Source organism: Silene latifolia, chromosome 8 (assembly GCF_048544455.1).
Source record: "Silene latifolia isolate original U9 population chromosome 8, ASM4854445v1, whole genome shotgun sequence".
NCBI lineage: Eukaryota > Viridiplantae > Streptophyta > Magnoliopsida > Caryophyllales > Caryophyllaceae > Silene > Silene latifolia.
The window spans coordinates 79,599,090-79,614,955 of NC_133533.1; the positions used below are offsets into that span (position 1 = coordinate 79,599,090).

The following is a 15,866-nucleotide window of genomic DNA, read 5'->3' on the forward strand; positions in this document are numbered from 1 at the left end:
TCCGGGTTTTTAAAACCATGCTATTTTGAAAGTAAGTTATTCAAAAGTTCGATTTTGAAATTGATATGGAAAATTTGAAAAGACTCGGGAAATTCATTTCGCACATTGTCATTCTCATGTTAGAAGGATGTATGCTCTTAGACATCTCTAAGTCTCGGCAAGTCTTCTACAAGAAGGTCTATGCCCTCCATCCTTTTTGGGTCTTATAGAGCAAGGGCCTTTAGGCAGAGTACCTAGAAGAGCATCCCCACCATCAAGAACCACGACGAGGCGGAGTGGAAGCAAGCAATGTGCGAGTTCCTGGCATAGTGGAACGTCGCCCCCCACGCATCACAAAGAAACGCTGGGACGGCCCGGGAAAGTCCTTAAGGGTTTATGCATGAATCGTAGCACTATGAGTAATGTTTTACTTTCCAATACTTTCTTTTCAAGTTTCACCTCGGAGGAAAAGACCCTAGAAACAAAGTGTAACTAGTCCTCTTTTCCCCAGCGGAGTCGCCAAACTGTGGACAAGGCCCTCGGGAACTGCGTCCGCGGGATCCACACTAGGCATAATCGACTCGAGGTTCTTTCGAATCGAATTAAGACCAATTAGAGTCGCCACCAAGTTGTTTGGGAACTTGGAACCGTTCAAGTCAACTTTACACCTTTCATCGAAAAGCATAAAGCCAATCGACTATGAGTGATTAAATATAAAGACTTATACCCTATATCACTCGATTTGAATGACTCTCGTAATCCAATGGTATTTAGACGGATACACAAACCATAGATCTTGAGTAAGGGGTGAGGGTACGTGTTAGGAAGCCCATAAGGACACTTAACCCCGCCCGTCAATAACGGCCTCTACTAAGTCAAGTATCGGATTTCAAACAAGGTCATAGCTACTACGATATATGATATGCAAACATCGTTTTAAAACCCTAACATGTGAAGTTTCTATGTCGATTTAGATGCAACTAAACTAACTTTGTCAAAGTTGTAATTTTGCATGTGGGTTGATTGATCTAACAAAATATAAACGAAACAAACAAGGCTTAAGGGGAATGGGGGAGCCGTTGGGATCTACCCTATTACAACCCAGGCATTTCATGCCGACACAACGAGAAATTAAAGATACAACTCGATCTAAAATACAACGCTATACACAAAACCGTACATGACACATTACACGGCCATTCGGCCTAGGAAAACGTGCACAAGGGGGTGGCCCACGTCTTACATGACTCACGGCCTTGGGTCACTCCTCGTAATGTGTGCTTTCACTTAATATTATCGAATTAGACATTGGATCACACACCAAAGCATGCATTAGCATAAATCGGGCCATGTTGCTTTAAACAACATGCGATTTACTACGCTCTTACATGCATTGGGGCACAACCATCTAACCAAACAAGACTGAGGTTTTTGGGAAGAGGTTTTGACTCGATAAAAGAAAGCTAACTTGGAAATTACAACTCGATGAACAAACGATAAATTACAAGCGACAAAACAATAAAGAACAAACGATGTAAAACAAACGAAACAAGAAAGACCAAAGGACACGGCCAAGCCTCACGGCCTAAAGCCACGTCCAACCCTAGGTCCTAGGTCAGATTCATTAGTTAGATCAATTGATTGTGAAACAAGTTCGAAAGCGGGCTAGAAAACAAGTTAGAAACGACGTTGATCGATTGAAAAGATGTCTTGCAAATGTGTATTCTACACGGCCTAAAGGGGTCAAGTTAGGTCAAGAAGTTACGATATTAACGCTACTCATCGAGTGTTAATAGGAAGGTGCTAATCACGCACTCCTATGCTAGCGAGAAATCGAGTGAAAAGAGAGATGCGTTCAATTAGGTTATAGAATTGTTAGTTGATTTTTAAAGCTATGTCGATGTACCCTAACGTGTCTAATTAGGTTATTAAATTGATCTAATGTCATCTAAACAAGTTATATGTTAACAATCAGAGGTCATACTAACATGTGACGGGTCCTAGGGTGGGTCGAATTACACGAAACAAGAGAGGGGTCAAAAGCGAAGAGCGAAGTTAGAATTCGTTTTATTAATGCCCTACCTTCAACACGAGGATATGTAAATAAGACATGGGATACGACCGACTGATGTAGCGGATTTCTTTCCCATCTCAAGTCAACGCGGGTGTTCGTGGTGGTACTTTAACTCATACTCGGACTAAACTAGTTTCATAGTTAATGATAACGAATGATAAACAAAATAAAACGAAACAATAAAAAACAAACATAAAAAACGAAATAAAAGGGAGAAAGAGGAGGATTTGATGCACCCTCAACCTACATGTATCGTTGACACCGTCTTGGGTCGTAATCGATGGTAGATTTTATCTCGAGAGGCCGCCGTCGACGAAGAAACAAAGCAAACAACACGGTTTTTGCAAATCTGGACAGCAACTTTCAAATTGCGATTTCTCTCTCGTTTCACGGTGAAAATTCGATTTAAAAGATGTTTTGAAAACTAGAAAGAGAGGAGAACAGAGATCTTAAAACAATCCCTGCTTGTTTTGAGTTATTAGGCACGAAAAACGAGCACAAACAGCACTGGACAGACAGGAAAAGCCGCGAAAACAGAGTGTATAACACTCTGTTTTTCGAGGGAATTCGTGTACTCTCAAGGGCAATTTGGCTCATAAATCTTTGTCTAATGTGTAGATGGATGTTGTATGGTTAGTTTGGAACAAGGAACTCGAATTTTGATGGAGGTTTGAAGGGAGAACGAAGGGTTTCAAAGAGGACACACAAACTGATTCTCAGTTTGTATGTCGGTTTTGTCGAGGGTTTTTGGGAGGCAATTAGGGTTTGTTTCTGGGGTTTAAAGCTTGTAAGTGACGGTAGTATGTATGGAGAACTTAGAGGAATGAATGTATGGTGAAGGGGGGGTATTTATAAGGAGTTAAGGTAGGGTTTTTAGAGGGGAGAGGCAGACGGGCTCATTCACGCATAGCTGCTGTCCAGCAGCTTTTGTGAGGGTTTGAGAGGGTTTTTCTTGGTGGTTAAGCTAAGGTAATATGGGTAGGATACTAGGGTATGGGTTAGGGTTAATGGGTACGGGTTTTGGTGGTATTTGGAGCGGGTTTTGGGCTCGGGATTTGAGCTGCAAAACAGGGGGGCTGCTCGTGTTTTTGTGCGGGCTGTTTGAGGAGTATTTGGGACGGGATTTGGATGTGGATATGGGGGTTCGAACTGGGGTTGGAAGGGTAGAAGCCTAGGTTGGTTAGTGTACTCGAGATTCGTGCCAACTCGTAAAGAAAACGGGCTTAAAAACCGAGCTATAATTGAGCTCTAAAACACGTGTTTAAAACGAGTTCTTTTCGATTTTTAAATCGATTTTTCAAAACAATTAACACATTAAAATAAATGATTTTTCAAATCAAAAATACTCATAAAATGATTTTTCAAATCAATTATTTATTTTATTTTCAATAAAATAAATTTGAGAAAATAAATTCAAAATAAAGCAATAAAATGAACTTATCTTAAAAAAACTTTAATTTAAATATCATTTAAATTAATAAAATACTCCGTCGACAACGCTCATTCTACATCGTAAAACGAACCCAAATAATGACAATGACAACTAAAGAATACATGTGTCCTATCATCATCGGGTGTTTGTCGGGTTCTCTATAAATTCCAATATCGACGGATACGGGTATCTACAATCCTCCAATAAGCCTTGTCAACCTTCAATTGTTGCTCATTGCGACATCATCATCACCGGCCTCATCGCCATCATCATCATCATCGAAACTATCATTATCAACTTCTTCATCATCCATCTCCATTGGTCCGGAGGATTCACCACTTTCATCATCATCATCGGAACTCGAACCTTACTCCTCTTCTTCTTGGCATGAACCAATACCTTCCCCATCTTCAACAACAACCTCCTTTCCATTAGCCACTCGACTATCCTTTTCGGCATCTTGAGAAGTACTAGGGAATAACACTTCCTTATCCGCCCAACTAGGCAAAGGACATGAAGGATCAAGAAGTCCTTGCCTAGCTAGATGTAGTAGGGGTGGATATTGGGCACGATAAGCATTCACTCGGTCATCATAAGCTTCTCTATGCATATGTTGCTTCAATTGGGTCAAGTAATCATTGCCTACCACGACATTAGAGCCACTTGGTTTAAAATCTTGGTAGGCAAAAGGATAGGGTGGAGTCACAATGGTAGAGGAGGAGGGCTTTGCAATTGGATCCCTTTGTTGCTTGATTATCAACTCAACTTCTTTGGAGACGGGAATGAGGTAGTTTGGTCTATGGGTGGAGATACGGCAAATCTTGGTAGGCAAGAAAATGGACTTGGCTTCCTTGATGAGCCACTCATATTTGTGGTCAAGATAGTCATTTTTGACCCAATGGAGCTTGTTGATCAAAGTGCTCCTGTCAAGAAGGTTGCTTCCCTTAACCGGTTTATAGGTGTTATCCTTGTTGAACTCCGGGTTAAAGTGTTTAGCTAACCTCGTTACCAAGCCCCCGTTTACAATAAAGGCCACTCCCTCTTTCCCATTATCAATCTCTAGCCATCGATCAATCAATAGTTGAAGAATGTTGTACTTCTTGGTGGACTTCCCATTGATATTCAAGAAGGACTCAAGGTAGACAAAATCGAGTTCGGTGAAGTGGTTGGTGCCTTTCCTATCAATCAAAGTATTGGCCACAAACTTATGCCAAGTTCTTATGCCCGGATGGTGAACATATAAAGTATGACACTCCCGGAAGGAATCAAATTTACGACCGGTTATAGCCTTACATAGGGGTGCGACATCAAACTTCAAAGGCTTCTTTTCATGGTGATCATATTGCACAAGACTAAACAATTTACCAAACTCACCCTTAAACATTCTTCTACTCTTGTTCTCAAGTCGGAACTCAACATAATTTCGAGTCTCAATCTTGTACACCCTCAAAGAGCGTATGAACTCCATGGTCAATGAGGGGTAAGTCAATTCATCTATATCAAAGAGGGTTTTCAACCCCATGGACTCGAAAAATGCTCTAGTTTGCTCAAGTACACCCAATTTTTGCAATGTATCTTGGCAAATAAACCTGGTAGCTAAAATAGTCTTTTTGGCAAGGGATATAAATGCAATCCTATGTTTATCGGATAAGAAAGTTACCTCCGAAAAGTTTGAAAATTGTTCTACAACCAGAGTAGAAGGGGTAGCTTCCTCGATAGGATTGACGGTTTCTTGAACTTCCTCCCTTGGTTGAGCTACTACCAAAGCCTTAGATGCAAGAAGAGCTTGTTGCCTCTTTGACAAATTTGGAGTTTTGGGTGCCTTGATTACGCCTTTAGTCCTTGCCAAGTATGATCCTTTTCAATTTGGTATCAACAAATCAAGATGTTGCTTGAATGCTCTTTGCTTCTTCAAACTTCAATCAATTCCTCAATCAATTGGGGATTTTCAAAATTTTGCCCAAACCTTAGAAAATTGATTCAATTTGTGAGGAAATTGATGTTTAAATGGTCTTTTGTTGATGAAGGAGTGATTTAATCTTGTTTTGAGCAAGTTTTGTTTGTATTATGGTGGATTTTGTTGAGAAATTGATGTTTTTTGGTGAGGGGATTGAAGGTTGAAGTGAGGGAAAATGTATGTGTTTGTGTTTTTGAAAGATGGAAATGAATTGGGAAGAAGGAAGTGTCCCATGTTTTGTTTAAGTATCAGGTCTGGGACGCTCGGATCAGAGTCGGTACGCGCGAAGTGTCTTATAGGACATTCTGAAATAGCAAAGCAGCTCTGGGACGCGCGAATTAAGCTCAGCTCGAGCGGATTTCTGCTGAGACGCTCGGATTAAGTCTGGGACGTGCAGATTTTTCTTCAGCAAAAATTTATAAGTTTGAAGCTTCCCAAGACCCACGGCTCGATAGTAGGACGAGCGTCCTGATGTTGGAGGACGAGCGTCCTGAGCTCGGCTTGCGCAGATTTTCTTACAGGACTTGTCCCACAAATTGAGGCTTCCGAGCTCCCACGTACCGACAGTAGGACGCGCGTATTGAGCCTGGAGATGCTTGGATTGCTCTCAGCTCCCACGAGCTCAGGTCTGCTCGTGGGGATTCCTCTTCCCGTGTCATTCCTTCTTCTTTTCCTTGTTGATTATTATGGGTTGCACTACAAAGGCTTGGTTAGCCTAGGCATTCACCATCCCCACACTCAATCAAACACTACACATGAAAACTCGTCAAAATACCTCCCTCACTTGCTCTCATGTCAAAAATCTTGTAATAAAGCACAAAGATGCAAATCCAAAAATAACAAAGATGCAATAAAGGAAATAAAATGCTAGTTAGGGGGGTTAGAATATTAACAAATGGTGGTTTAGGGAGGAATCCACCAAACTTTCCTTCTTGTGAGAGGTATCAAGGGGGCAAAGCCAAGGTGTTGTTGATGTTGCTCAACACCTTGTAGAAGTAGTCGAAGGCTTGCTCATTTTCATGATAAAGATCTTGCATAGACCTTTGTGCATTGTTTTCTTCATTGTTGTAGTCCGGGTCAAAGTAATGACAAGGATCAACAAAGCCTTGGTCTAAGGTCATAGCATTTCCAATATATATAAGGATTAACCAATCCTTCAAATTCATCGTCCCATAGACCACAAACTTCGCTTGCTTGTTCCCCAATGATGTCATGAGTTGACAAGAGCAACTCTCCTTTCTTGTTGTCATGGCCAATGAGGCCTTCTTCATTACTTGTCATGATGGGTGAGCTATTCAAGCTCTCATTGTTGTTGTTGAGAATTCCATACTCTCCGAATAGAGCTACTTGGATGTCATATACTTTCTTCTTCCATATGGGTGATGTTTCATTACCCTTGGCTTGATCTTTTCATAGAGATTCTAACTTCTTCCTATCACTTTCTTGGCTATAGTGATCGACCATCAAGCATGGCTCATGTAGTCGGGGAGCTCTCATTGTTTTGTCAAGATTGAAAGTAATTGTCTCATCCCTTACTTCAAGTGTGAGCTCTCCATGTTTCACATCGATTACCGCTCCGACGATATGCAAGAAAGGTCTTCCTAAGATTATAAGAATGTTGGAATCCTCCTCCATGTCTACAATGACAAAGTGTACCGGGATGAAGAATTTACCAGTTCTCACGGGCACATCCTCCCATACCCCTAAAGGTATCTTTGTTGATCGATCCGCCATTTGAAGAGTAATGTTGGTGCATTTAAGCTCTCCCATTCCTAGTCTCTTACATACCGAATATGGCATGACCCTTACACTTGCTCTAAGATCACACAATGCTTTGTTGATTGTAGTGTCGCCAATTGTACATGGGATAGAAAAACTTCTTGGGTCTTTGAGCTTTGGAGGGGAACTCCCTTGAAGAATAGCACTACTCACTTTGGTAAAGGCAATAGTCTCAAACTTTCGGATGGATTTCTTCTTGGTAAGAATATCCTTCATGTACTTTGCATAAGCCGGAGCATGATTGATCAATTCCGTGAATGGGATTGAGACTTCTAAGTTCTTCACAATTTCTATGAACTTCCCAAGTTGCTCATCAAACATAGGCTTAGCTTGGCGACTTGGGAATGGAAGTCTAATCATAATAGGCTCTTTCTTAATTTCCTTAGTCTTCTATTCATTTCTCTTATTTGAAAGTTCATTGGTAGTAGGATCTACTTCCTTAGAGTTCTCCACAACTCCTTGCTTGCTACTAGCATTCATAATATATTCATCAATTGGCCTCTTCGGCCCCTCATATCTTGTACCACTCCTTAAATGGATGGTGCTAACCGTTTCATGTCTTGGGGGGGGGGGGGGGGGTTACCTTGAGGCGGTAATTGCCCCTTTTGTCTTTGGGAGCTAGAAGATGTTAATTGGGTCATTTGAGTCTCTAACATTTTGGAGTGGGCAAATATGTTGTTGATGGTGATTTCTTTAGTTTGGCTATCTTTTTGCAGTTGGTTGAAGAATTGTTATTGGTTCTTTTGCATTTGGAGGACCGCTTTTTGAACATCAAAGCTTTGGTCATTTGATTGGTTATAGGAAGGTTGATTTTGATATCTTTGGCGTTGGTTGAAAAAGGGTCTTTGAGCTTGGTTTCTCATTGGAAGTGGGGTGTATGTTGGTTAGGGGTTTTGGATATTTTGGCTCTTGTATGAAATATTTGGAAGGAATTTGGTGTTCTCATTATAATAGTTGTAATGAGGGGTGCCATTCTTGTATGATTGGAAAGCATTCACTTGTTCATTTGTTCCCCTACATTCATTTTGATCATGCCCCAAGGTTCCACAACTTTCACATACTCCATTTGGGTTTGAGGATGATGCCACCATAGCATTGACACGTTGTTTGGGTGATTTGGAAGCTTCATCAAGCTTAGCCATGACCTTCTCAAACTTCAAGTTGATGGTGTCGATATGAGCACTTAGTTGAGCACCCAATTGTGTAAGGGAATCCACCTCATGCTTTCCTCCTCTAGTGGCCTTTCGAGGCCTACTATATTAGGAATTATGAACCGCCATCTCTTCGATTTTGGCCCATGTTTAGTTGTCATGAACTTCGGTAAACCTCCCATTGGATCCCATATTAAGAACATTGCGTGAGTCTACATATAAGCCGTTCCAAAATTGTCGAACAAGGAACCACTCACCAAGTCCATGGTGTGGACAAGAACGACAAGTGTCCTTAAATCTCTCCCATGCTTCATATAATGTCTCTTCATCCCTTTGCTTGAACCCGGTGATTTGGGCTCTCAACATGTTAGTCTTCTCCGAAGGATAGAATTTCTTGTAGAAGGCAAGTGCTAACTTCTTCCATGAATCAATACCAAGGGCAGCCTTGTCTAGGCTCTTCAACCATTGCTTTGCGGTACCGATCAAGGAAAAAGGAAACAATACCCATCGGATTTGATCTTGAGTAACTCCGGTTTGAGAAATTGCATCACAATATAGTCGCAAAAAGTCTCCATATGTAAATGAGGATCTTCACTAGGCATCCCTCCAAATTGACGTCTCTCAACTAATTGTATGAATGCGGATTTGGCAATGAAATTACCGGTTAAATTTGGTGGTGTAGGAGTACCGTTTGGTAGGTTCTCCTCGGTTGGTACAGAATGAGATGAAAATTTAGGCAATGTAGGTTGATTTTGTGGTTGGTTTGGAATTGGGTTATCCTCTCCTTCTCTTGCAAAAGGGTTGACAAACTCAATGTTATTTGGTTGAATGTCCACAATCTCTCCAATACCTACTACTCTTGAAGTACCTCTAACAACTCTTCTATTGTTGGTTAAGGTCCTTTCAATCTCGAAATCAATAGGTAATAAATTACCTTGTAATCTCCTAGTCATGCAAAATATCAAACAACTAGAAAACAATTAGAACAACCTTGAGGAGATTGACTTCCCCAAGGGAAAGAAAGAGACAACTAAAAACAATTAACGAAAATCAAATCAATTGAACACCGTCCCCGGCAACGGCGCCATTTTTGGTATTGTCATTTTGTTATTCGTTATTACTCACCAAAACAATATTTATATCTTCACAAACTACTCTTAGTAGAGTGGTAAGTAAAGGTCGGATCCCAAGGGATGGGTATTGATTTAGGATTTCAACTGCAAGTAGTTTATGTATTAGGGTGTCACAAATTTGGGTTGAGATGAGATGTAGTCTAAACTAATCAACAAGATGAAGGTAAATTAATGAAAACAAAGTAAAGCAATTAAAGGGGTTTGTAAACAATTGATTAGATGCACTAGGGTGTCATGGGTTCATAAGGGAATCATGGAAATAGATCATACAAACATGCTCTTAAATAAGTACAAGCAACTTATTGTTGTGATGGGATCAAGTTAGTGTATATCTTACGATCCCTAGGAAGATTAGATCCCGGAGCCGAGTCGATCAAGACTTTACAACACCTAAAAGTCGACTTAGTCTCTTCCAATTCAACTCTATGGATGGTCTAACAAGGCTCGAGTTAGTTTATGTCTTACAAGCCTCATTGAAAAGATAATAGATGGGTAAAAAATACAAGGTTTCATAGTCTAGCATTTCATCAAACATAACATGTGCATAGGTTGAAATCACAACAAGCAAGCAATTAATTATGAAAACATATTAGATTAAGCATAGATCAATTCCCATGATTGTTTCCCCTAATTCCCCATTAACCCTAGCTAAAGGACTACTCACTCATGATCAAGTTTAGCATGCTAATAAGGTTGTCAATCATACTAACAAAGCAAAACATGATGAACAAATGATGTAATTAATACTCCCTCCTATTCACTATTTTCTTCCCCTTTCCTTTTTGCACAAGAAATAAGAAATTGATTTTGGACCACATAAAACACACTACCCCACATGCTATTGAATTTGCACCACACAAATCAACCTAAAAAAGGAAATAGGGAAGAAAACGTGAATAATCCGTAAAAGGAAATAGGGAAGAAAATGGTGAATAGGAGGGAGTAATAATTAAGCAAAGGTAAAAGGGATTATACCTACTTGAGATGATGATACGAGTTTTACTTATACTCCTCTCGCAAGTGAACGATTGTTCATTGTAATATGCAAAAGGGTCAAACCCAAGGGACGAAAATTGTGGCACTAGGATTACCCGTTTATAAGCTAGTTTAGTTCGATCTAAAAGAGGTGGTTTGAGTTCTAAACTAATGATTAAAATGTAAACTAAAGCAAGTAGGGATTAAACAAGGATTAAGATGGTTTAAAACGATGATTAAGAAAGACTAGGAATGTTGGGTTTACCCAAGTAGCATGGAGAGGGGAAATAGGCATGGACTAATAGTTATTTAGGTCGTTAAAACATGTAGACTCTAATCTCTCGATGTAAATTCCACACTTGAGCCAAGATTAACCGACTTACTCATTCAATTAATCAAACTCAAAACTTCTTATCAAATCCTAGTCACTACTCAAGTTACTCACTCAAATAGTAGATAGATTGTTAGGAGAATTACTCAACTTACTCATTTGGACAATTCTACAAACACCTTTTGTGCATAACAAGTAGTAAATGTAAACAACCCAAGAATTACCATTAATCCATGCCAAAAGCCTCTCCTTAACACTACAAGGGATTATTCTACATCCTAGTAAAGAACTACTCACACATGCTCATGATGACATAAACAAAAGGTGAAGAATTTAGCATAAAACAAGCAAAGGGAAACATGTTTGCAAATTCTATTAACTAAACAATTCAATATGTAAACAAATGAAAGATGGACAACAATAGAGAAGAGATTATACCAATAATGAAGACAAAGTTGCAACCTTTGATTAAATAGAATAATAATCTTCACCAATCTCCAATTAACAACCCAATACTAAATGTAAACAATTGAATAATACTAATTCTAAGCTAATATAAGAAGTAATTAATGATTGATTAAGGAAAGATTAGAGTTTTCATTAAGGGTTTGCATAAGGTTAAGGAAATATTTTCAGATCTAGGGTATATTTTTACAAATGATTAGGGAAGAGATATTTATACTATCCCATTGGATTAGACATAAGAAGGAAATAAAGCCCATTTCGCGTGTTTTGGTCTCTGTGCCGGTCAACGGGCTGCCGGCCTCCCTGCCGGCAGCGAGTTCTTCTTCAAAATGTGTTGGAATTGGCTTGGGTGTGTTCCCTGCCGGTGGACCGACTGCCGGCAGAGAACACCTCTTGCTAGGTTTCTAACTTCAATTCCTTAGCATGGTGGTGTGTGTGCTAGTGGGCCGGCTGCCGGGGTGCCAATCGACAGCGAGATCTTCCTCCTTTTTTTCTTCAATTCTCTCCTTAATTTGTCTAAGGCATGGGACGGGGTTCCCTGCCGGTGGGCCGGCTGCCGGCCTGACGGCAGAGAATTCTTCTTCAGTATTTCTCCTTTCTTCTCACCAGGTCGTGTTCCCTGCCAGTGGACCGGTTGCCGGCCTGCCGACAGAGAACACTGCTTCAATATCTCAACCGTCTTTTCCTCATGCTTAGTCATCAAACCGCCTCACTTGCCCCGATTTCTCTATAACCGCCTCAAATCCTGCAAGAGGGGCACAAAATCATAGATGCGGGTATCAGGCACAAAATGTAAGGTAAGGCGTACAAAACCGACTCGATAGGAGTCGGAATACATGGAAGAAGAAGGGAAATTTGGTGCAAATAAATCATATATCAAACCTCCCCACACTTGAACCTTACTCGTCCTTGAGTAAGTCCAAAATCAATTTGCAAGACACTACTATGGTAAGAATCAAGAGTGTGTGCACAATATAAGCATCACTAAATTATTCTACTACATAATCCGATCGAGTATTAGCGCACTCTACGCCCTTTCAACTCACGTAGTTGTGCTTATGAGGTGAAGCACGACTCATGAGGCAAGTAAGGTCTTGCAAGAAAAATGCGATGCATCCAACATGTGAGCACAAAAGCAAGTAATAGAATGTATCTAATAAAAAATGGTCCACTTTCCTCACCTAAGTGGCTGAGTTTTCAGCTCAAAAACATGGTCTCGGTCGGGAAATACCATCTCAGAGTCTCAATGGAGGTGCCAACCCCCATGGCATGGCCCAAGCAACCCTATTGCATCCAATAAAGCTCAAGAAACGGATTCTAGAGCAGGAAAGGGGAAAAGAGGGACTAGACCTCCAAGAATTACAAAACCAACACAGGATTCAACCAAAAAACCCATGACTAAGGGGACCTAAGTCAACGACATCCTCACGGTTTTCACTCGTCTCTCATTTGAATTCCGGGTGTTTTTGTACAAAAAGTAACCAAAACACTCTCCTACTGCGACTCGTGAGAACGTGTCTGCAATCTAATGTGTAAGACCGTCCCATGTCCAAATGAGATGCAAAATATAACAATGCACAAATCATGAAATAAGGGTTGTAACGGGGCTAGGGAGTAAGACAAAACGGGATTGGTACAAGTACCGTTTGGACATGTGGAGTTCAAATCAAGAATTGTCAACACATCACATCCCACTTCTTATTGCAACATATGAGACACGTTTATGCCCTAACATAGAATTGATTACCAACACTATGCAAAAATTGCATAAACCCAACTCAAATTGGAAAAACCTCAAAATACTCCTCTTATTTCAACAAATGAGCAACGTCTACACCCTAACAAGAGTTCGGTTTCCCAAAATCAAGCAAAAACTGTGTAAACCCGACTCATTTTGGAAAAACATCAAATCGCCCCTTTATTTAGCAATGGCTTTTTCTATTCCTATAAATGATGAGGAGGGGTGTTGCTTGCCTTTTTCCTTTTCCTAACACACATATATACAATCACAACTAGCTCTTTTTTTATTTTTCATAACTTTTTCACTTTTCTATTTTGTTTTTCATTTTAACATCAAAACCTCTTATTTATATATAACGCCAAATGCATACCGAATTTCGACCCAAGTGGATATGTACACTATCCACCACTATGACCCAAATCACCTCCTAAAACACTACTACATGACCGACCAATTCTTGATCAAGGAAAGATATATATGGAGTGTAGCTATTTTAGTGGGTTTGCCAAATGGAAATGTTAGAGCTCAAAGGGGGTGAATCAAAAAGGGAGACAACGGAAGGGATAAAACAAGGCTATTTGGCTATGTGAGGTTCATATGCACGTGAAAACAAATTCTATTTCATAACTTGTGCACAAAAAATGAAATGCAAATCATGGCCTAAGGACGGAATGACACACTTATGCGTCTAGACATCACACGTCCCGCGAGGACACCTACTCACAATCCTAAACGGGGGTCGGGTATGAATGTACCAACCCTAGGAGGCTCTAATCCTCACATATGAGTGGCTAGATCAAGACCTAGGTCTAGCCTATGGTCAATGGTCTTACAGGACGGCCTAGACTCGTTAGTCAGGTCCCCAATTTTCCCACTACTAACCTATGGACACGGGTGCAAGCCACGGGGAGGCGGAAGGCACAATTGGGACTTGACTCATCCTTGGGGTACCGACCTCCCAACCTTGACCACATTTGTGCATATTTATATACAAACTGATGCAAATTATCCTAGCCTAAGACACACACATATGTACATGTTATAATGCATGCCTAAATTGAAATGAACATAAGATAAACATGGAACGAGTTGACTAAGCCTAGCAGAATATCAACACCAACACAACGATCCAAAAGTTCCCAAAAGGAACATCCAAGGCACAAAAATCCCATTCTCCTTCAAATACGCACAATATATAAAGAAAGAACGGTAAAGGAGTAAGAGATTAGAATGAGTTTACCAAGCGGGTCTTCTAGCTCCTTTTTGCCTCAAATGGTCAATGCTTATGCCAAAGGTTAGCCAACAACAAGTATGTATATACAATGCAATGTTTTTGTAATTTTTGAAAGTTTTCTACTTTTTGGACTTTTTGAAATTTTGCCAAATTTAAAATTTATTTACAAATGAACATTATTAACAAATATATACAAAGTAGATATTTCCCTCCCCATGCTTAAAACTTACATCGTCCTCGATGGAACGAAATGTAGGGAGGAAGTAGGAGAAGTAAAAGACATATTTTTGGATTTTGCTTGATTTTTGAAATAAAAACATGTTTTTGTGGTTTTGGGAATTTTTTTGAAATTAACCAACTTGTTTTTGTATTTTTTTTGGGCCTCCTCCCCACACTTGCTATATACAACCTCCGGTGAAGGAGGGAGTGTGGGCGGGAGGCAATTAGGAAAGAAAAGAACGTGTTTTTGTGTTTTGTTGATTTTTTTGAAAAAGAAAAGACATGTTTTTTGTATTTTGAATATATAGGATCTCCTCCCCACACTTATCTATATACATAGTGTATGGAGGAGATTCAGAAATTAGTTGCGCGTTTTTGTCATCTTTTTGATTTTTTGTGTTTTTAAATGGGGATGCAATGCATGAACTATACTACATGCAATATTGAAATGACAATGCAAATTACGCTAAATGGATGCAATTCCTATATGTGACAATATATTACAAAATTGAAATCTAATGCAAGTTTAGATGAATGCAACTACATGATCACTAGGCTAAATATATTACAATTAATCTAAATGCATACGAAAGGAAATATGAATGAGAAACTTTGGATTAAGGGAGTCATACTCGGCTTTGGATTTGAAAGGGAGCAAAAGTAGGCCAAAGAGAGCTAGGCCATCGAGTACTAATCATCCTCCTCATCATAATCATCATTTCCCGTTCCGAACTCGGGTTCCCGGATGAAGTCGTCCGTGTTCATGCCCATGGTGGTGTCAATGAACAACTCTCGGTTCCCTCCCGAGCCACTAGCAAACCTGGTTTCACCAAAAACGGAAGGAGCTCCTCCAAACCATTGAGTATCATGTCCCTCCCCTTTAGTAGAGGCCGGGGTGGGGAACCGGGGAGCTAAAGTAATCCGGCCGAATGTTCATATCGGCGTAGGCGAAGCTCCCGTCTTTCGGATATCCACCATCCGGCTCAAGGTAGTAAGAGGGGTAGAGGCCGGAGGGGTGTTTGTAGTGCCTCCTCCGATAGTCATCATACATGGGGAATTGCCCCGCAGCTTGGTCGAAATAGATCATATCCAACCGTTGTTCTATTCCACACCTCTCGCTAGCAGCCGTTTGCAAGACCAACCTCATGTCATTCATGAATGACACCAAGTCGGAGTGGAGTGGGGTTGGTTGAGGAGGTTTATGCGAAGAGGATCCTTCCCCAAATTGTGGATTCCACGGGTTGGATTGAAAGACGGAGGGGGTATGCATCATGAACCGAAGAGTGGACTCGGTTTGAGTCGGGTTATCCCTCCCATAGGTGATAGGTTGCTCTTGGGGAGGTTAGGATGGGTCCACCTCCGCTTCAATTTCAAGGAGGTAATCATCTTGGTCTTG

General features: G+C 40.4%; 1 non-coding gene across 1 annotated transcript; it reads left to right on the top strand.

Annotated features, from left to right (window-relative positions):
• Window positions 1–8,631: 8,631 nt before the first annotated feature.
• On the top strand, window positions 8,632–8,738 carry LOC141597891 (small nucleolar RNA R71). The gene has a single exon (XR_012523102.1). It is a non-coding gene; the product is annotated as a small nucleolar RNA R71 (small nucleolar RNA).
• The last annotated feature ends 7,128 nt before the right edge of the window (window positions 8,739–15,866 follow it).